Source organism: Pararge aegeria, chromosome 12, assembly GCF_905163445.1.
Source record: "Pararge aegeria chromosome 12, ilParAegt1.1, whole genome shotgun sequence".
Lineage (NCBI taxonomy): Eukaryota > Metazoa > Arthropoda > Insecta > Lepidoptera > Nymphalidae > Pararge > Pararge aegeria.
In genome coordinates, this window is record NC_053191.1 from 12,861,255 (window position 1) to 12,883,291 (window position 22,037).

The window sequence follows — 22,037 nt, forward strand, 5'->3', positions numbered from 1 at the left end:
AGAAACGTTTTTTTTAAATATATACTATTTAAAAAATTATCGAATTATCGAATTTGGTATAAATTATATATAAGAATAATTCTAGTGTCTCGCTGACTATATCTATTCCTATAAATTAAAATATATATTTCCCCACAAGCTCATATACTTTTCCCGGCAAAGTTTGCTCTCAGAACTAGCAACACAGCGCAACCTTTTTCAGAGCGCGCCAGTGTGACGACAACATTCGTGAGGGTAGCGTGTGTCGCTTGGTACCGCGGATCGCAACTACTTTTACGTTACCGTTCAAAACCGGTTTGAAAGTGCTCTGAGGTGTGGCGTAGGCGGTCAGTGCTGCGTTCAACCGTAAAATACTCTTTTCAAAGTTCAAAACCAACTTTGTGGTTCAAAAAGTGTATCACTGTGACTCATCGGGCAACTTCTGTATAATAAAGGTATATTTTTATCAGTTCGATATCTTATAATAATCTGACCTAACGTAACACCGAAGTTACTTATTTAACCTGTGCAATATTGCAACGTGCTTTAAAATTCTCCCATTGTTTTAAGAAATACTGATGTCTAGATTCCTTATTCCTTTGTTTTATTATTCCATTCGTGTACCCACTCAATAATATTATATTCAATATTATTGAGTTACCTGCATTCGTGAGTTACTTTCAAATGTTAACGGACCCCGCTTTGTGTATGGCAGCCATTCATCAGATAAAGTTTTCGGACTTTCGCTCTTTATGTAGACTGCTGCCATAGGTAGCTTAGTTAAGTTAGTCAGTAATTTAAATCCCTAAAGCTGGAAATATAAAATAAGTAAGAATCTAACCTTGTATGTAATAAATTAGGCATCCTTTTATTTCACCATATTCGCGTGCTATGGGTTTTGTCGAATGTACACTACCTACCTAGTGACTTTTCATACAGATGCGCAAAGTTATATCTTGTACCTACCACACGTTTTATCATTAACTCATTTAACCTGCTGTTATATTTTCATAGCTCCGTCCCCTGTAAAAGAATAAAGATTTGAACAACGTGAATTAAGAAAAACATTCTACCACACAAATGATGGGTAATCGCAAATGATAGATCAGATAAATCATGAATATACCTATGTAGATCTCGAACTGCGTCTGTATATTACCTAGTTAGGTACGATATAATTTTATTGAATAACCGGTGATATGGTTATAGCCTAGTGGTTAGAGCTTCGAGCTACCTTTCGGGGTAACGCAGTTCGATTCAATCACGCGCCTCTAATTTTTGAGTTAGGTATGCGCGTTTCTAATTTTAAGAAATTTACTTGTTTTAACGGTGAAGGAAAACATCGCAAGGAAATCTATACGCCTAAGAGGTCTTCATAATGTTCTTAGTGTGAAGACTCCCGATCCGCACTTAGCCTATGTGGTAGACCATGGCCTAAACCCTCTTGACCCAAAAAAAATTAAATGATTGTTTTACTGTAGCTGTAAATTTATATTTTTAAAGGAGGCTGGGGCTTACTACTACGCTTATAGCAGTATTACTTTGAAATGACAGTAAAGTAGTTAGGGTATTTTCGCCTTTTCGCGTCCGACGCCCAATTCGCGTCCAAACGACGGTACACTGTTTCACAACAGTGAAAAATAACAATACCGACACACCAATCTAAACAAGAACGCTTCTATTGATGTTCGGACCTATGACAGGTACTTACACACAAACAAAAGATCTGTGCGTGCAACCCAAATTTAATGAAAAATAAACTAATCTTGCGTGTGCAACCAACAAGTGCTGACGCGCGAATCTGTTGTAAAAAAAATAGTGAGCAGCTGTACTTTTCACGGTAAGTATTTAAGGTGTTTATATGAAATTTAGAATACTTAGTTATCCCTAGACCTTAATTGTGAACCGCACTATAGGAATAACGATGTTTGTGCTTATATTTTTCTACTGACAGTTTTATATAAGGTGGACGCGAACTGGTACATAAAATTTATAAAAAAACCACTTTGCGTCCGCTGTGGACGCAGATTACTCTAACTATTTCTCAGTAAGATGTTTAATTAAATACGATAACATGGGAAAAACAATATAAACTTCCTATCAAGTTTAACAACATTAACATGCATAATATGATGGCCGATTTGCGTCCATATTATTAGAAATATAAAAAAAGATAATGAATGTCAAAAATCAGACTTGGACGCACAGTTTTCCTACATAACCCTATAACATTTTGCGTCCATCTTTTTATCACACGAAAATAATAGAGTAAAATTTATATAATTTTATTTAAACATACTCTTTATAACCTACCTAACCTAAAAATATACAATTATTATACGAAAATTATTTTATGTATTTGCCAATATTTGAATTTTGTTCCATTTTTAGGGTTCCTTACCCAAAGGGTAAAAACAGGAACCCAGTACTAAGACTTCGCTGTTCGTCTGTCACCAGGCTGTAGCTCATTAATCGTGAAAATAAAACTAAGTGCATAAAATTCACATTACCAAATGTTAAACATGTAAAAACCACTATACTACTTAATAATGAGGAATTGAACCCGGTGGATACAACAGTATTTCTAGGAATAACGTTAGATGCTAAACTTCAATGGGGCCCTCATGTAAATAATTTATCGAACAGGCTTAGTTCTGCTGCCTATGCAGTAAAGAAGATACGCCACCTGACAGACATAGAAACTGCTAGGCTAGTCTATTTTAGTTACTTTCACAGCATTATGTCATATGGAATTTTACTATGGGGTAATGCTGCTGATATTGGCACTATTTTCGTGCTGCAGAAGAAGGCTGTTCGTGCGATCTATAAAATGGGTCCGAGAGAGTCATTGAAAGATAAATTTAAAGATGTTAAAATAATGACACTCTATAGCCAATACATATTTGAAAATTTAATGTATGTTCACAAAAATATATCAAAATTTAAAAGAAAATGTGACTGCAATAATTTGAACGTTAGAAGCAAAAATAAACTTGCAGTGCAGTACACTAGACTACACAAAATAAGAAATTCATTTAAAGGAAATTGTATACAATTTTACAATAAATTACCGGTTGATATCTTGGGGATGTCACTAAAGAAGTTCAAAGTTTGTATTAAGCGAAAGCTTATAGAAAAGTCCTATTATAGTATAAAGGATTACGTAAACGATAAAAAAGCTTGGGTGTAAACAATTGCTCTAACCAGGTTGCTTCTTAAATATTTTCTAATGACAATGTGAGATGGTGATAACAAAAAGAACACCCGGCTAAGTTTGTTGTGGGCTTCTTCTTAGACCAGGGCGCGATTGGAACCCTCGTAGCTTTAGTTTTAAGTTTACGATTGTAGTTATCGCCATCACTACTCACTGCTATGTACACATTTTGTATATAATAACGCATCAAAAGTGCCATCTATGTGCCTATTTGAATAAAGATATATTTGACTTGACTTGACGTGATAGTAAGACAGTTGAAATTTTCATGGATGATGTATTTCTATTGCCGCTATAACAATAAATATTAAAAAATAAAATAAAACACGGAACGCGCGAGTCCGATTCGCACTTGGCCAATTTTAAAGGCTTTGTAAAATAGAATCGTATAAAGCCATCGACGTGATATTCGAAATAATAGTGAATCTATTAATGGAGTTAGTTGGAGGAGAAAAAAAAAATATCCTGAAGTGCAATTTATGTTAACTTTTATGATATCAGCAATTAGGTATTAAATAAATGTTTTGATTAAAATCACAAGCTTCCCTTTTTATTTCCTATTTCCCTTCCTAATTATTTCTAAACAGGTGGACGCCAATTGGTCCACAGGCGGACGCAATCTGGATTTTGTGGACGCAAAATGGGAAAATCGCCTGTTTCAGCTATTTGTACCTGTGTAGAATAAAACATCAGATGCGTTGTCCAAAACTGTGCATTAAACTTAACAAGACTATATAGGGACTACATTACAACCATATTTGATTAAAAAATACCGCACGGACATTTTTTTTTTCACGTTCAAACCTAACAACTCCACTAAGTGGACGCAAACAGGCGAAATGACCCTACTTGACGTCTTAAAAATATTCATTATAATTTTGAAACACAACGCCAGTTAAATTTATACTTTCATGGTAGGTAGTAAGCCTCCTGGTATGGCAGTTCGTTACCCTGATACTGAAAAGCGACAGTTAGTCATCTGTACCAGGCCGCCGCACATTACCAATCAAGCGCCACAACAGAAGTGTTTGGTTGTTACCGATTTGATAAATTATTCACTCCCACAAGAATAGACGATCGTACTGCACCGACCAGTCTTATAATATACACATAAGTAAATAAAAACTCCGTTTCCGAATAGTGATTTCTTAAACAAAACTACAAATTTTCCTCTGTCCGGAATGTGCATGCCACATTTCTTCACCACTTCAAGTTCTGGAAGAATTAAATTTTTCATTACGAATAATAACGACTTGTCTCCATAGAAATCGATTTCTGCACGCATATTGAATTATGTTTGATGAATAATCAAGACATTATCGTGATCTTTTTGAGTCATCAAATGTGATCATAATATGAAATAGGTACTTACTAAACCAGTTTTTAAGCATACTTTTTCGGACGATTCATTCATTTCTCACGTGTAAATTTATTCCTATTAAATTTATAGATACGTTTGAAGGAGCAGGTAGTTTTCTGGCTGCAGCAGGTAGTTTTCTGGCTGCAGCAGGTAAAGGGGCGTGGGTTCGGTTTTCATCTGAATATTTTTTACTATAGGTATATAATTCACAGATTGTTTTTGTACAAGTCAAATTTGTGCTATCATTTTCAAAAGTTTCGTATGTCGTCATACTTAAAATTATTTGCGTTTAGAGATTCGTGTACCTACGACCAAATCGTATTATTATTTATATTCTTGGAAAAGGTCAGCTACCTAGGTCGCAAAATCTTAACGACTAACTATCATATCGAAGTACTTTCTTTCTGTACTACTTTATTGTAGGTACACCGAGAAACGCATCACGAAATAGATAAATAAGCGGGCGATGACCAGTAACAATTTAACAAAACAAACCGAAAACAACATGAAACGATCTAAATGAAAAACTTAAAATTTTGGATCATCGTCGCAAGGATATCTGTCTGTGGATGATTAAATTCGAAGAGTGTGCTTGGGAACTATTTGATCGGATTTACTTCGCTTTACCATCAAATTGCAAGGGATAATAAGTATTCAAATGCTAGGTACAATCAGCTAATTAAAAAAAATTGCCAAAATTCTACTTAGAACCGAGGCTTTCTGAGCAACTAAAACAAAATGTTTTAGACAACATATGGTGAAAGAATTACTTTCACCAAATGTTGTCTAAAACATTGAACCAACAATAAGTCTTACTTTTTAAACATCTTTACATTTTTCCTTCTCTTTGTGTTTGCAAAACATGATAATTTGGTTTGCAGTCCGCGTTCCTAACTTGAGTCCGAAGGGAGGTACCTACGACAAGAAGGCATTTAAATTTTCCGCCTCCGAAAAGGCTGAGATATGTCGACTGACGTAGATTAAAAAAGAAAAAAAAACTGGCCTGTGGGACTACGTTTTGTGTTGCCTTACTGAAAATGTTCTTTACCCTCAACTCCCGATGGCATTATGTTCTGTGAAGGACACCGTATTCTTAAATTTTCCTCTCAAGAATAAATAACTACGAGCGATCTACCTGCCCAAATAACCTCAAGTAATGTACTCAATTTGTATTAGTTACCTTATTAGTTTTTAATATCAAAAAAGGAGAGATTTTTTTTTCTACATAATTCGTGGGTTTTGATCGATAATCATGCCACTCAACTGGGTACGAAGTTATGCCTTTTAAAAACTCTGCTTCAGAGTGCCAAGTTTGAGATTTCCTACCTACGTTTTACTTATTCGAACGCGAGTAAGTTAACTACGATTTATATTGTATCGAAAGAACGCCATCTCTTGACAGTTCGATTTTCCAGTATAAAATATTATTGTCACTAGATGGTGCTCTGACGATGCCATATAAATGTTTTTCAACTATCGCGACCTCGAATGAATAACAGGAGGTATAAAATCTCACACTGCACTCTGGCATCAAGTAGAGTCCGATTCAAACTTTACGTCGTCGCGGAAGTTAGCTGCGATTGAAGCTTCGCGCAGGTAGCCTACTTTACCGTGTGATTTGCTGATACCGAATGTTGAATTCTGCGCATCAAAACTAAAAGTACGAGAAGTCATAATGTTTGAATCTAACTGAAAAAGTGTGTATCTAAATCATATAAATAGCTGTTCATTGAAGTTTTACTGGCCCACTGACCAATACGTGCAACTTTGTGGTTGGTAGGTAGGTACATTTTACCGTGAATCGTAATCATAAAATTCGCTCCGTTTTAATTGCCATAAGCGGTTTATTTCAACACATGATGTCTCTGAAAAGCGGGACACGATCACATAAATAAAAATCATAAAATCGTGTAAGTACTCCACCTACCTACCTATAGTTTATATTTAAGCTAGTAGGTACCTACTTTCTATCTTCATTTACTATCACGAATCTAATTATTATTTAAAACATGTTTGCGTTGAATGAATGCGAGGTACCTAACTACCAAGAATGCTACATAACAGGGTTAGTTATGGGTATATATATACATAGTTATATAAATACTTATATTCGGCTATAAGCATCCGGCTCCGCTTTAATCTCTCACAAGATAGAAAAATGAATTTTAAAATGTAAAATGTAAATTGTTAATGTTGGAAAAGAGCAACTGCTGAGTTTCTTGCCGGCTTCTTCTCGGTAGAATCTGCCTTCCGAACCGGTGGTAGAGTCACTACACAGACAGACTTGACGTTTCAAAAGTGCTTATATTAGGCCTACTTGAAATAAATGAATTTTGAATTTTTTGAATTTTTATTCTGTACTAAGAGCTTTGTACCTACTAAGTAGGTACTTGCAATTAATTTTCTAAAACTTTGAAGTTAGGTATATATATATATATATACCGACCTGATTATTTCATTTTATAGGTATTTGTACGTGACTTTATATAAATTGTTGGTAAGAGATTTTTCTATTTCTATGTGTGTGTTTTAGCATTTTCCGTTGTTTAATTTCCGTACAATAAGAGTGTTTTTGCATAAGATATTCTGTATTTAATACATATTTTTATTTCGATATTCGAACCAGAGTGAAAGCCGCAGAAAAGCGTTGGATATGCTAGGTGTTGCTCGCATCTATGTCGGCATTTAATTAGGTTTTTTAAAGCTACGGGAACCGTTCGATTCGACAAAAATCTTATATTCTAGATGAAAGGTACCTGTAAAATTTCGCAAAGATAGGTAGAGTCGAACATAAGTAACAAACACACACATTTTATTCATTAAATAAGTTAAGTAAATATTAAATGAGATGAATATTTTACAAAAACAATATCAACTGGCATATATATATATATATATATATATATATATATATATATACTACGTGTAACAGAATTACGAAATAAAAGGAAGCATATTTATTTTTCATATAAAACGAATGCAAAACATTTTAAGTGTTTACTTATGACTCTATTGAAGATAAAAGACCGATACGTGCATAGAACAGCGCGTACCTAATAAAGTGACAGGAGTCATTATCAAAATAAAGCTTAATTTGCTATACTCCGCGAAAAGCAGGAGAATCTGTGTGGTGTAATTTATAATTTCTTCAATCCTTATACTCCACACCAAACAGATCTTCGCCAATATACCCTCTACGCACGTTTCGCTCCGAAACCGGAGCATCCTCAGGAGATGTTGACTTTACAATGGACAATTGTTAAGGTTATTTAAAATCATGTGACAGGAGTCACATGATTTTTTACTTTAGGGTTTGTTTGTTTGTTATGACACAATTTTGCTTTAGGGTTTTATTTGATTTCTTTCAGTAAAGTGGCAGTGGTTTAATCATAAACTATTAGGTTTACTTTAAAGCCTGCGAAGTATTATTTCGGTTTTCATTTTCACGTTTTTGTTCATATATAAACACCCACACACTTAAAACATTCATTTTAATCACACAAACATTCTCCAGTTATGGGAATCGAACCTTGGTCTCAGAAAGCAGGGTTAAGTGCCCACGGCGCTAATCGGTTGTCAGTTTAATGATGATAAAAGATTAAATAGATAGTGGAATGATAAATGACACTAACGGGCAGTCTACCTGCAGCCTTAAACGCAGTCTACCGATTTTTTGCACTGCATTTGTGTGGCGTAGACCTCTTTAAATTTTCAGTTGACAAAGCCGCCGTTCGTTTATTCTCGTTATTTGTTTATCGTTTAGACAGGTGTCGATGGACGCAATACTGCAGCCTAGCCGCCTAGCTACACAAAAATAAAACGTATTTCATGCATTCGATACGAGTTGCTAGGATCTATAGAGAAAAAATAAAAATGTTAGTCACTTAAATTGCACTTCGAGGTTCTGAATTCAAAGCGTATTTTTGAAATGTTTGTTTTTTTTATGGAGGGTAGAGGTAAGGAGAGTCATCTTATATGGGAGAAAAGTTGAAAAAGTGTCCAGTTGTTGCGCTAAATAACAGTTAAAAAATCCTCCACAATGGCGCTGGTGGATGCACAGGGTATGGTATGAATGTAGCGATCGTAGATGAATTGAAGTATGCCGAGTTAAAAAATTTAATGTCATTATCGACTAAAGTAGTTAATTATTGAGAATTTCAACAACTTACGTTGTACAAAATATTGTGGTAAATATAACCTTACTTCCTTGTATCTCCATACTTCCTTGTTTATTTTTCAAGCCTACTCTAACAATATTTATATTTGGCGCTTCTTTTAAGAGTAACCCTGATGCAAATGTGGCGCCATCCTAATTTAATACATTTTGACGACACTTTTTCATATGCACAGATGACTCTCCTTACCTCTACCCTCCATAGTTTTTTTCCACTACAGTTAGTTGATACATAGACTATAGACTGCGATATCTCTTGGTGTCTGTCTTTATGCATGGTGTCTAAGAAACTTTTAAAGAATGTTTTGACGACCGTCCTGGCGCAGCGGTGGGCGCTGTTAATTTAAGTAGTTGGTCCCGGGTTCGATTCCCGGCAGTGATCCTTAAATTACTAACAAATCTTAATTCGCAGTTAAAAACCAAAAATTATTGTTTAAAGCCAATTAAAAATAATATTGGCTTTCTTACTTTTTAATATTCGAGTGGGTTCAGTCGTCCTTATGCCCAACTTTAAAACATGTTCAACGTGTCAATATGAGATACTGCCTTCCGGTCCGACTTGAGAAAATGTTTTTTTGCGTTAGATAACCCGTTTATTGAGCAAAGCTACGGGCTTCATTCTGTCGGTGAAAACTCGGGGCATAGCCAGTTGATAATAATAATAAAAGAGTCATTGAACTCCCCCAAGACGTTCTAAAACTCAAGTAGGTACATATGTTTGCAAACAAAAATAGCTCTCAAATATTTCGCGTGTGGGATGCGTTGATGATTTATCGGAGTCAACATGTTTGTAAGTAACAAACTTAGTGATAACGACCGATACACCGGTACCTTTGCGCCGTCTGGGTCTCTCACAAGACTGAAGTGTATCGCAAATGCTCCCGTCTTAATAGTCTACCACGCCAAGTGCGGACTGGTGGACTCAACACACCTTTGATAACACTCAGGCATGCAGGTTTCGTTACGATGGTTTCCTTCACCGATGAAGCAAGTGATATTTAGATTGCTTATATTAAAAACGTACATAACTCTGAAAAGTCAGCCGGGGCGCGAACACGGTCTCCACGAACGGAAAGCCGATGGCCTGAACCACTAGGCTATCACCGCTCTAGATATTTCACTATCATTTAATTATTAAGATTTTTACATTTCGTAATATCGCTGTATACATTTTTAGTTTAATTACGACATACTTGTTGTTAAAACGCTCTAGTTAAAGTTTGATGTTTAGCTCACTTAAATGTTCACTTTCGTTTGTCATATCTTTTTAGTTAAACGAAAATGAATTAAAGTTTTATAATCCTTAGAATACAGGAGGCACATAGCTCGGAGAACCGATTGACGTTGGGGTCTTAAGGTGCTGGAATGGCGACCCCGCACTAGTAAACGCAGCGTAGGTCGGCCCCCAACGCGGTGGACAGATGACATCAGGCGAGTCGCTGGGAGCCGCTGGAGGCAAGCGGCCCAGTGTCGTGTATTGTGGAACTCCCTACAAAAGACCTGTGTCCAGCTGTGGACGTCCATTGGTTGAAATGATGATGATGATGAATCTTTAGGATCGATTCACATTAGCACGGTTTTTTTCTGCTATAAGTTGTGGATGTACAAGTTAATATAATACATTTTTGACTGTCCTATAAATACGCTTCTACTATGAAAACGTTGCGTCAACGTGAATTGCCCCTTGAAGCTTTTGTTAAGCCTCAAGGCGTTAGACGTCGAAGGACGGAAACCGGAAATGCACACCTTGACCGGTTGCGTAAACAAAGACACAAGGGTGCGTATTCATTATTATACTACAATAAAGGTAACTATGGAAAAATAATTAGTAGTTACTAACGCATTATATCGTACTCGTGATAACGATTAAGACAAGGATGTATCTTTGCACCGTCTGAGTCTCTCAAGAAGGCTTAAGTGTATCTCTAATGCAAAGGTATTCATAGCAGTATACCATTCTTAATATTCATGAACATTCGCGGGCAATGAAATTGATATTATTTTAATTATTTCTTGTAAACTATTAAATTAATTTCATATTTGTAAAAATGATTTTTTTTTATAATAATTGGTAGCGGGAAATTGCCTATAAACAGAGCAATACTTCACAGGGCATGACAGAGGCACGTCCTGCAACTTTCCGCCATTTGCCCTTCAATTTGAGACGTATGTGTTAATAAGCCTCATGTGCCTTTAATTACACCGGCAACCGCGCCCTTCAGACCGGAGCATTGCAAAACTGCTGCTTAGCGGCAGAAATAAGCATGGCGATAGTACCTACTTCCCCGGACGAGCTCTACTACTTCTAATATAAGTAAAAAAAAAAAAATTATCTAACACATCATCTTTTTTAATTTTATAAAATCAGTCATTGTCATAATATAACTTAATAAATAATAATTATGATGACAATTGTTACAGTAAATTTATAAAGTGGGTAAACAATTAAACTTTGATTAACAATCAATGTTCATGACATTGAGTTGGTGGGTATTTTGATATAAATACGACTGTATTATCGATGCACCGCAGTCCTACATGGACTCGAACGATGCAACGATACCTCCCGGTGTCTTAGTCGTTTAACACAATCTTAATAATTTTATTACTGACAAACATATGCCATTAAAAAAAAACATAATTTCTTTATCAAGATTTAAATTAATCACCTGCTTTTCAAAAGTACTGTACATAACTCGCCTTTATTAGAATTGGTTATAATGTCAATAATAATGTTAGAGAGTCTTGCCGTCACTAAGAACGAACAAAACACCCTTGTTTGTTTAAAATTATGTTATTTTTATTGTTTGTTATTATAGAAATACACACTCATTTGTTTTATAAATATAACCTAAAATCTTCGAAACCACCGCAGCGAGGCACAGTTATTAGGATGCTGGCAGCATTGCCCTTTTGGATGGCCAAACTAATTCTTTGGTCAAGGTAACTGCCCGCTCTAGGATCACCGGTAGACTCGAATAACCCTTTTTGATGAAACAAATCTGAAAGTGATATTAAAGAACTTAAATATTGAAATACACACAGAAAATTTAAACTCTCTAGCTATCCCAGTTTTGGAATAAATCTTGTGATAAACGACCAAGACACCGGGAGGTATCTTTGCATCGTTTACAGCATTACTCCGGGCTGATATTGAAACTTACTTGTCGTTAACAACCAACATAGGCTAAGAGACGGCCGATTGGCTCGTGTGTGATGAACAACAATATTTTTCAGTGTCTGAGTGTTTATCTGCATATTTTAAGTATTTATGTATATTATTTATGAAAATATTTAGCATTCAGCTCAGAACCTATAACACAAGCTACGCTTTATTTTGGGGCTAGATGGCGATGTGGGTATTGTCGTAGTATATATTTGTCGTAGCCTACAATAGTCCACCGCTGGACTGAAAGCCTTTTCCAATGAGAGATTCTGTCCATTATGACTGCTTTGGGACGACGGATTGGTGATCGCATTAGGTAGTAGTAGTAGCACAGAGGACGCTGCTGCCCATTCCCCGTTATATTCCCTTAGTCGCCTCGTACGATACCCGCGGGAAGAGTGGGGGTGGTGCCAACTGTATTCTGATCTGGCCTCATTGCATACACCGCTTTAAAAATATAATCCGATACTAAACCACCAGGTTGCACGTTCCTGCCAGTCGTACGATGGCGTATGGTAACTCATTTACTGTAAAAGTGGTAAATCTGTGGAATGAATTGCCGAGAGATATAAGACAGTCACAGACAGTAAACATATTTAAAAATCGACTAAAAGAATTTCATTTATCTAAAATGATTTAGTGTATGTTTGTTCTTTTGTATGTTTATATATATATATATATATTCATATGTAGTATATATTATAATTATATGTATTTAACTTAATTGTATCACTGGTTGCACTATCCCGTTTTCCCTAACCTAATTCTCTACCATAAAGGGTTGTCTGGAGGAGATCGCTTAAAGCGATAATACCGCCTTTGCGCATCTTATATATATATATATTTTTTATTGTTTTGTTATTTCTTGTTTGCTTTTAATTTGTGCAATAAAGACTTTATCTATCTATCTATCTAAACCACTTTTATCCGACCCGAGAGACGAATTCATAGTTGAATGTAGCACTAGCATCCTACTATCAACGGATGCTAGCCACTACTCCACACCAACGGAGGTTGTTTTAAACAAAAAATACCGAATTAAAAAACAAAAAAACTGTGCTTCTCGTTTTCTGTAACTTGTCTGTCATTATCACGTCATTACAAACACACGGTGGCAAAAAGCTGCCGTAGTTTTTGAAGCTTCACAGGCAAGAGATGGAAAACAGCGTCTCCAAAGTTGGATGCCTTGTCTTGCTGGTTACTATTTCTAATTATAATTTGTCTTTGTTCTGTATGTTTTGAAACTAATGTGAAATGCTTTTTGTGCAGTGCTCGTGATATTTTGCCCAAAATATTCCCAACTAAATCTTAATTAAATGTCCCCGCGGTGTCTAAAATGCTTGCTGCTTTTCATGTTAAATGTGAAGATGATATTTTATTTTAAAAACTCGGATTTTTAATGTTTAATTAATAGCGGAATCAAATTAAAATAATGTTTATTTAAAAATTATTATACCGTGATCGCACCTCAGCAATCATCTCTTACTTATCGGAGTTCAATTCAATATAACTTGCCTAGGGATTTGCATCGTGAGGAAATCTGCTTGGAGGTTCTACCATAATAATCTTCTTAAAGGCGTGTGAAGTCAACCAATCCGCACTTGGCCACCGTGGCGTACGACTAAGTACTCTGTAGTAAATGGGTTTAAATAACGATAAAATTATTTTTACTAAATAGAAATTATCCGTGATTATCTGATTCTTCTGCGCACGCAATAGTCACTCTGTAGTAAATGGGTTTAAATAACGATAAAATTATTTTTACAAAATTAAAATTATCCGTGATTCTCTGGTTCTTCTGCGCACGCAATAGTTACTCTGTAGTAAATGGGTTTAAATAACGATAAAATTATTTTTACAAAATAAAAATTATCCGTGATTCTCTGATTCTTTTGCGCATAAATGGGTTATAAATAACGATAAAATTATTTTTACAAAATAAAAATGATCCGTGATTCTCTGATTCTTTTGCGCACGCAATTTAATTCGGAAGGATCGCTCACATTCACGCTTTCAGTCTGATTTTCTGGCCAGTATTAGAAATAATTGCAGCACAAAAGACAAAAAAAGGAGAGAACAGATCTCTCCGTCAACCGAACTCGTCGTCAGTACAGCTTGTCAAATTATCTCATATGTATAACAAATTATTTAGCCTCTATGCAGACTTGTCCTGAATTTTGATGTGACGCATCGTGACGCCTGGCGAAGCTCTGTGTGAACACGTCCTAAGCTTATTGTGCGATGCGTCATGCCTAATGTATTAGTCTCTGGAGAGATTTTTATCCGCTTTTTTTTCCTTATTTTGTTTTTTGATAAATTAACCCCGACGTTGCAGAATTGTGCACAGACTGCTATGAAATGAAAGCTTTACTAAACATTGTATGAATAATAATTTATAAAAACTTTTTAAATTGCTATCTCGGCATCCCTGTGTATATAATCTGTGTGTATATATTTAGTAGTAATTACACTTGAGGCTTAAAACACACGCCTCAGGTTTATGGACACAGGGCGGCATTTTTACGACGTGTTCGTTGCATCTCTCTGTTTATAGCGGCGTTATCCATCTACCATAAGTTTAGTCCGCCGATTATTACTTTAAAAAATACCCAATCTTACTGTAAGCATTAGGCACCTAATTGTATCATCAGAGATCATATGTAGTGTAAGTTCTCTGACGGATATGTGATACACTACATAGCGGTTCCCCGCGACTTAAGCCGCGTATAACTTCTGAAAAGTTAATTTTTATAAACTTTCGCTATGCTACACAATATACCCCGACCCACCGAGTCACATAGTCCGCCCGCGTTGTTATTTCGTTTGCTTGGCTCCTGAGCGTAGTAGCGTGATGCCTAGAACCAAGAATTGGCTATCAGGTGCACAAAAGAGTGACGGCCGATTGGCGTAGCGGTCAGCTACCCTGCTTTCTGAATTCAGGGCCGTGGATTCGATTCCCACAACTGCAAAATGTTGGTGTGATGAACATTAATGTCTTTTCAGTGTCTGGGTGTTTATCTGTATTCTGTATATTATAAGTATTTATGTAATATATTCATCAGTTATCTCACAAGCTACGCTTACTTTGGGGCTAGATGGCAATGTGTGTATTGTCGTAGTATATTGATTGATTTATTAATTTTTATATTTTTATTTAATACCCAAAAAAAAAAAAAATCTCTTATTTTATTATTAGTTTGGATCATGAGGTCTTGGACTCATCAGACTATAAGATCACCAGATCAGGTCAATATTTAAATGTTTTTTAGTCGAAATATTTTAGTTCATCCGCCCAGGTTAAAGTTCTTTTGAGAAAGCCTGGGTCCAGGCCTCAGCCTATAAATATCCCACAGCATTCTCCAGACAGTGATGATGCTACAATATTATATCGATTTATTGATAAAAGCAAACTCCATTGAACTCAAACTTGACGTGTCTCTTTATTATACCAAAATAAGTTTTCCAATTACTTTCTCACGATAAGTTATCCCAATCACTTTCAATATCTTCATGTAACACCATGTCTTAACATTTATACAATCACTTTCTAACATAATTATATTTACAAGCATGAGAAATCTATTGTTGAAGTATATTGTGAAGAAAATTTACATTGCACGATGAAATTCCTAAACGATACGACGGTACGATTTCATGAAACGACGTTATAACACTATTGAGAAAATATACTAAACTTCATTAAGCATAGTAAGATTATAAATTTTTTCAATAAAAAATAACGAAATCGAATAACATAGTAGACGCTTCACTCATAAGACACACGTATTCTCATAAGTCATTTAAATGCGTATATATTTATTTATTATCATCAATACCATTAGTATACTTGCATGCTCGCAATCGTAAAGTCGCTTTCGAGGATCAAAAAATTATGATATTTCAGTAGTACATCAATTTTTATCGTTTCAAAAATATGCCAACTTGAACTTTAAGATACACACTTACAAATAAACGTGCCATAAACGTCGGTCGGTAAAAGTTATTTAAAAGGTACTCTCAGTTGAAATATTTCAAAACCAAAACACTATAATTATTCAGAAGTTATACTACGTTTATTTAGAAGATCCAGATTCAGAAGCTCTTGTATATTAGGTTATTCAATATTTAAAAACTGATCTGCGATCACGAGGGTGCGGATTTCAGGTAAGGATACAGGTTCATTAAATAGGTACCGTTGTTCTTCTTTTGTGAGTTTAATTGAATTTTAGTTACGCAAAATAGTCGTTGTCGTGAAGTATAAAGAAACATTCGCATGGTGGGTATCGTGCCTCATTGTTTATAGTTTTTCTCCTTTACATAATACACGCTTTGTGTGATCAAGATTAGTTATTAAGGGATTCTATTGATTAATGCCTATAGGAACAATAGTAAATATACCTAATTAAATACTTAATTATTTACTAACACGTACCTACGTAGAGATGTTGCTTGGCTGCACGTAGAGAAGTTAGGTTAACAGTATTTTTGGGGTTTCGTATTAAATAAAAAGACTGTGGGAATGTTACAGAAATTCTTAGGATGTTTTGATATATATATATAGCAGCACTGTCGTTATGAAAAAAATGTCAAGATTCAAAAGGAATGTTTTAGAAAGGACCCGATGGATAAGTGATCAAGGGCGTGCACAGGTTTCCAATCGGGGTATGCAATAAACGAGCAACAATACAAAACCAAAAAACACTGCTCCAATACGGGTTTTTATAACACGTACGTATGAAGTTCACAGATATCTCATCTCTAATTACAGTTTCTAGATTGAGCTTTGCGAGAATCTATATGTCATACCAATCGATCGATCGTCGATCAATAACATCGATCGATTGATGTGGTCATCAGTGGCGGTACTACCATACAAGCCGAAAAGCCGGGCTTGCGTTACAATAAATATCTCTTTTAAAATTTTCTCGACTATTCCGAAATGAAGTATACAAAATAATTAAAACTTTATAGCAATGAGGATATAAATACAATGTTTTAACTTTTGCTCAATAAATGTATATACTCTTTGTCTACGTTACTAAAGCACTACGTTACTATGGCAGGTAGACTCTGGTAGCAACCAGCCGAACGGCGCCGCGCCGAACTATCGCGCTCTTCGCTTGTCTCTTGATCTGTATGTGCAATAAAGATTTCTATCTATCTATCCAAATTTACTTACACTAATCCGTTGATCGATGGTATAGATAGACAATCAATAGATTTGAGTGGTAACAACTCATGGCCTGATCTTCAAGGACCTTGAGACCTGTAGTCGCACATGCATACTACTAGACAAACTTGGCAGTTGAGAGAACTGTCAGTCAGCCCCAATGAAAAGCGTTTTCTGTTATACTGAAGGTTTTGGTATAAATTCCACCAAATAAATCTGTGGATACTTACTGTTTGGTTGTAGGTACCTGGATCTTTCATGTTTGGTCTGCACAGGTTTAGCTGAAAATTTCCCTGTCTAATATTATACTGTTCAATACACAAATGGCGAGGAAGACGGATGGAGAGTTTAAAAGTAATTAGCGATGGGACCAGCGAACATCCATCCTGGGCGCTAGGGTTGATACTACATTGATTTTTAAAATTGAACATACGTAGTAGAATAAACAGTTAGTACGTTCCAATTTGAAAGTATGTTTCATTAGCTGATGTGTAAAGCAAGAAAACTTCCATAAGTCTAGCTCATATTTCTGTGGGCATAAATGAATACACTACGCAAACATTTGTAAATAAATCAACAACATTACTAAGCAAATCTGTGTTAGGAGCGTCGTAATTTCTTGAGTTAGTCGAAATCTTTGATCTAATGCCTGGAAACTAAAAAACGTTTTTAAACGTATCTAAGAAAGCTTTTTAATATTAAGTGCCGCGAGGTTGTGGTATTATAAAATCCTCCAAATGTTGCCTAAAAATCAGCTAGGTCTTTGTGTTGGTCTAAATAGTCATGTCAAGCCAGACGACAGTAAAAAAAAACTGTGTGTTGCGTTTAAGTATCAACAATAGGCTTTAAATAGCTATTAGTTAATTGTCATCTTGGAGATGTCTCTTAAAAAGTTCAAAGTTTGTATTAAACGTAAGCTTATAGAAAAGTCCTATTATAGTATAAAAGACTACGTAAACGATAAAAAAGCTTGGGTGTAAATTATTGCTCTAACCAGGTTGCTCTTCTAATAATTTAAAATGACATTGTGAGATGGTGATAACAAAAAAAAAACACCCGGCTAAGTTTGTTGTGGGCTTCTTCTTAGACCAGGACGCGTTTGGAACCCTCGTAGCTTTAGTTTTAAGTTTACGAATGTGGTTATCGCCATCATCTCAATACCGTGTGGTTCTTATGTACGCATCAAAAGTGCCACCTGTGGGCCTACTTGAATAAAGATATTTTTGACTTTGACTTTGACTTTGACTTTGAACAGATAGACATTTCAATTTTATGTATTTGTTTAGATCCTTATTTGTGACAGCCCTAGCCAGTGCATCGAGGCGGCCATGATTAATGGCGCCGGGCAAAGAAAACACCGCTTTAGCTTTAATAATGTGTGCTAGCGTACTTCTCCCGAATCCCGATGCATTGTGAAAGTTCATTTTTGTGCACACTTCGTATAATTTACATGTTGTGAGCTCTTTATTACGAAGGCTTGGGTATTTTTTATGTCAACCATATTCAGGCGATCAACACTTAAGACATTTAAGGCATAAGGTGTATATATTCGATACATTACGATGCTTTTTTATTAATATAATAAATTGCTAGCGATTCTTCCACGCGATCTATAATTTAAGTAAATTAAACCATTTTAAAAACTGTAGAATTTGATTTGAATAAGCTTTTATTAGCTAGCTTTTTTAGTTTTTAATATTTTAAGCACGGTTGGCTGAAATTTGGTTGGGTCGAAATTTTAATTCATGCCAATGCAATTATGATACCATGAATATGATCTGATGATTGAATCTGGTAGGATCTAGTTAAAATAGACACACTCAGCCTGGCATAATTTTATTGGACTTTGGCAATCACCGCCTGAGTATATTCTATATTTCCTCCAAGGGTCGGCAAAAGTCACTATAATTAACATATTTAAAAACAAATGTTTAATTAATGTTCTTAGTTTAAAGTTTATTGACGACTTAATCTCGCTACAATCTGCATTTGAAACAATAGAGTTACTACAGACAGTCTTGACGTTACATAAGTGGTTACAAAGCAGGCCTAGGTACTTGAAATAAATGGATTATTAATTCTGTAGTTAAAACCATTAGGTACCCAATTGGGTATCTAGGTAAAACACTAATTCTGGTACATTGAACTGATTTTGGTTATACATACTTAAAGTATAAAGTATGTTTAAAAAAATAAAAAACAAAACAATTGTTTTTAATTTTGAATAGAAGCAAGCGTTATTTTCGAAATTGTATAACATAGTACAATGAACATTAAGCAAAATTTGCTATAATCAGCCAAAACAAGGCAAATTTGCACGGTGTTATTTAAACACCACATCAAACAGATCGTCAAAAATGTGCTCTCTCCGCACGTTTCTCTAACACTGCACGGGCATCCTCGGGAGATGCTGTATTTACAAAGAACCAAAACTAATATGTTGACAAGCAATTCGTTGTAAAGTCAAAATCTTACAAAATTGCACTTTGCCAATTTGCCTGGTTTTCGAGGATTATAGCAAATTAATCTAATTATTTTCATTGTATAACTGTGTCAAATGAATGTTCGTAACATAAAGGATGTTTTAATAATAGGACGGGTTAGAAAAATTAATGCTATATGGAAACATTTCAAGTCCAAGCTAAAGAAGTTTTGATGTTCAAGCATTAATTGCAATTTCCACTCTAATCAGTGGAATATAATCAGCAAGCCAGCCAGCTACCTAACTTCTTTATCAGTACAGTGAAAACTTTCTTAACGTTTCGTGAATACGCCAGTGTTGTACCCGGGAATGTCAGACAGCTCAGTGCGCCTTTGTTAATTACATTAGCACATACCTCTGCACAGTTTGAGCCTTTGTAATGCCGACTGTTTGAACAATTGTTGGCTGCGCGCTGCCCGCTTTGGCCAATGTTTGTACATACTAAACGCGGTTGGTTCGATGATTGAAACTCTTTTCCATCGACTCCCAAAATAGAATCCTATAAATTCGAATAAACCGCACCGCTCTTTGATTCCATTTAAATTTGAAGATCATCCGAGATGATGGAAACTTTAACGGAAATCAGTTTGCTCATCATGGCGGGTTGGTGATCGCAGTACATGCTAGTAGTCGCACAGAGGTCGCCTCGCACGACAACAGCCGTTACAACTCTGGTGACAACTGTTTGACGTGCTGTCACCACACGGCATCAGATCGCTCACAATCTGTTAAATAAACAATTTTAACAGTTAAAAGAACTTACGATTCAAACATATATTTTCGTCGTCATACGACATTTTCAATTAAAGTAAAGATAATTGATTTTATTAATTTGACAACATTCCGGTTACCATTGATCACGGTCACGACTTGAAATCTATGAAAAAAATATTATCTTAATCGTTTTCCGTTATTTAATTAGTCATTTATCGATGTTTGGGCAGCGCCCGCAAACAGACGATAAAATGGCGGATGTCTATGCAAATAGGAGCCACCCACTTAATAATTAAAAGATGGTCATCACGAAACACCCAGCATATCGCAGATGTGCGAAACCTCAACACACAAGGGATCGAAAGCGGTGATACAAGACCGTCATACCGTTTACCGTGACGGCTTATGAGATTATTTTACTATCGAGGAGCGTTATATTACATATTTCACATATATATCGCTTATGCGATGAACGGTTTCAAATAAATACATAAACTACACAGTCAGATGGACGGGAAAATCTAGGAGTTAAAGTAGGAATACGTTTCTTAACCTACTCGTATGTCACAATAGTTCACTATGTATACGGAAGGACGATCCAAAAGGTCGAAGGTACAAACACTTGATTTCCTTGGAACATAGCTTATGGACTTTCCATTATAACCTTGCAGGCTTAAAGCATGAACTCGTGTCATTACTCATTGGGCAATAGACATACTAATGGATTTGTAGAATGTACCCTCTGCAATTCTTTATGGAAAACAGAACTTTTAAGTTTGTTTTCAAGTTCTACTTTAACACACTAAGGTAAAATTTTTCAATATTTAGTTTTATTTAACGTACATAAGTGAGAAATAAACCTCAAAACTCCTCGGATAAAGATTATTTGAAATACCGGTCCGAGGAAAAGTACTTATAGATAGGAAATCGACCGCCTTTCAAAACAGCAGGTTCAGAAAAGCCAATTCAAACGTTAAAATCTAGTTTCCTACTCTGAAGCTCTGAATCTTTTACACTTTAATCGAAATATAATTTGTGACGTTTAATCTAACTCCAGCATACCAGGACTGTCAAGTGATTTTACAAATAGCAATTAATTCCTGTTGTATTTGTAGTCTGTGGTGTGTCTGTGTCAGTGTTGTGTTCAGGATGTAGTGTTCTTATTGGACGCGAGCGCTGTCTTTACATAAGGTATCATCAGTGCACGCCACTGCACCTACATACATGCACAAAAGCGCTGCCTACCCTAACATTTTCATGTAACTGGCAACGGAGGAGAATTTTGCAATTTTTTTGCCATTTTACTTCTTTCTACTCACCCTGGTCCACAATTCTCTGCACGCCTCACAATCTCAGACTCCAAAATCACTATACATTCCCGTATCCAGATCGTCAAAAATATGCCAAAGTATGCCTTAACCGAAATAAGGCCGACCGACCCACAGGAGGGAGGGGTTGTAGGGCGTAGACCCACCACGCTGCGGCAATGCGGGTTGGTAGGCTTATTATCACAGTGCGCACGAAGGATGGTAATTGCCCATTTCCTAACTCCGACCTAGTATCGCATTTTTAACATAAAACCACAATACCTAACAATTCTTGCCTCGGAAATCGAACCGAGGACTTTGTGATAGTTAAACATGTTAACCACTAGACCAGCGAGGCGGTTATTTGTATCATGTTAATTTTCCGCTACAATACTACGCTATAACCAACCAATCATCATCGTCATCATCATCATAATCATATCAACCCGCACAGCACGGAGTCCCTCCCAC

General features: G+C 35.8%; 1 protein-coding gene across 5 annotated transcripts in view; it reads left to right on the forward strand.

The window, feature by feature from the left end:
• The first annotated feature begins 223 nt into the window (after positions 1-223).
• Positions 224-22,037, forward strand: part of LOC120628486 (fasciclin-3) — a 200,698-nt gene continuing 178,884 nt past the window's right edge. For all 5 annotated transcript variants that reach the window (XM_039896879.1, XM_039896880.1, XM_039896881.1 and 2 more), the window contains exon 1: positions 224-434. The gene's annotated coding sequence lies outside the window, so the exon portion shown is untranslated. The remainder of the gene's footprint in view (positions 435-22,037) is intronic.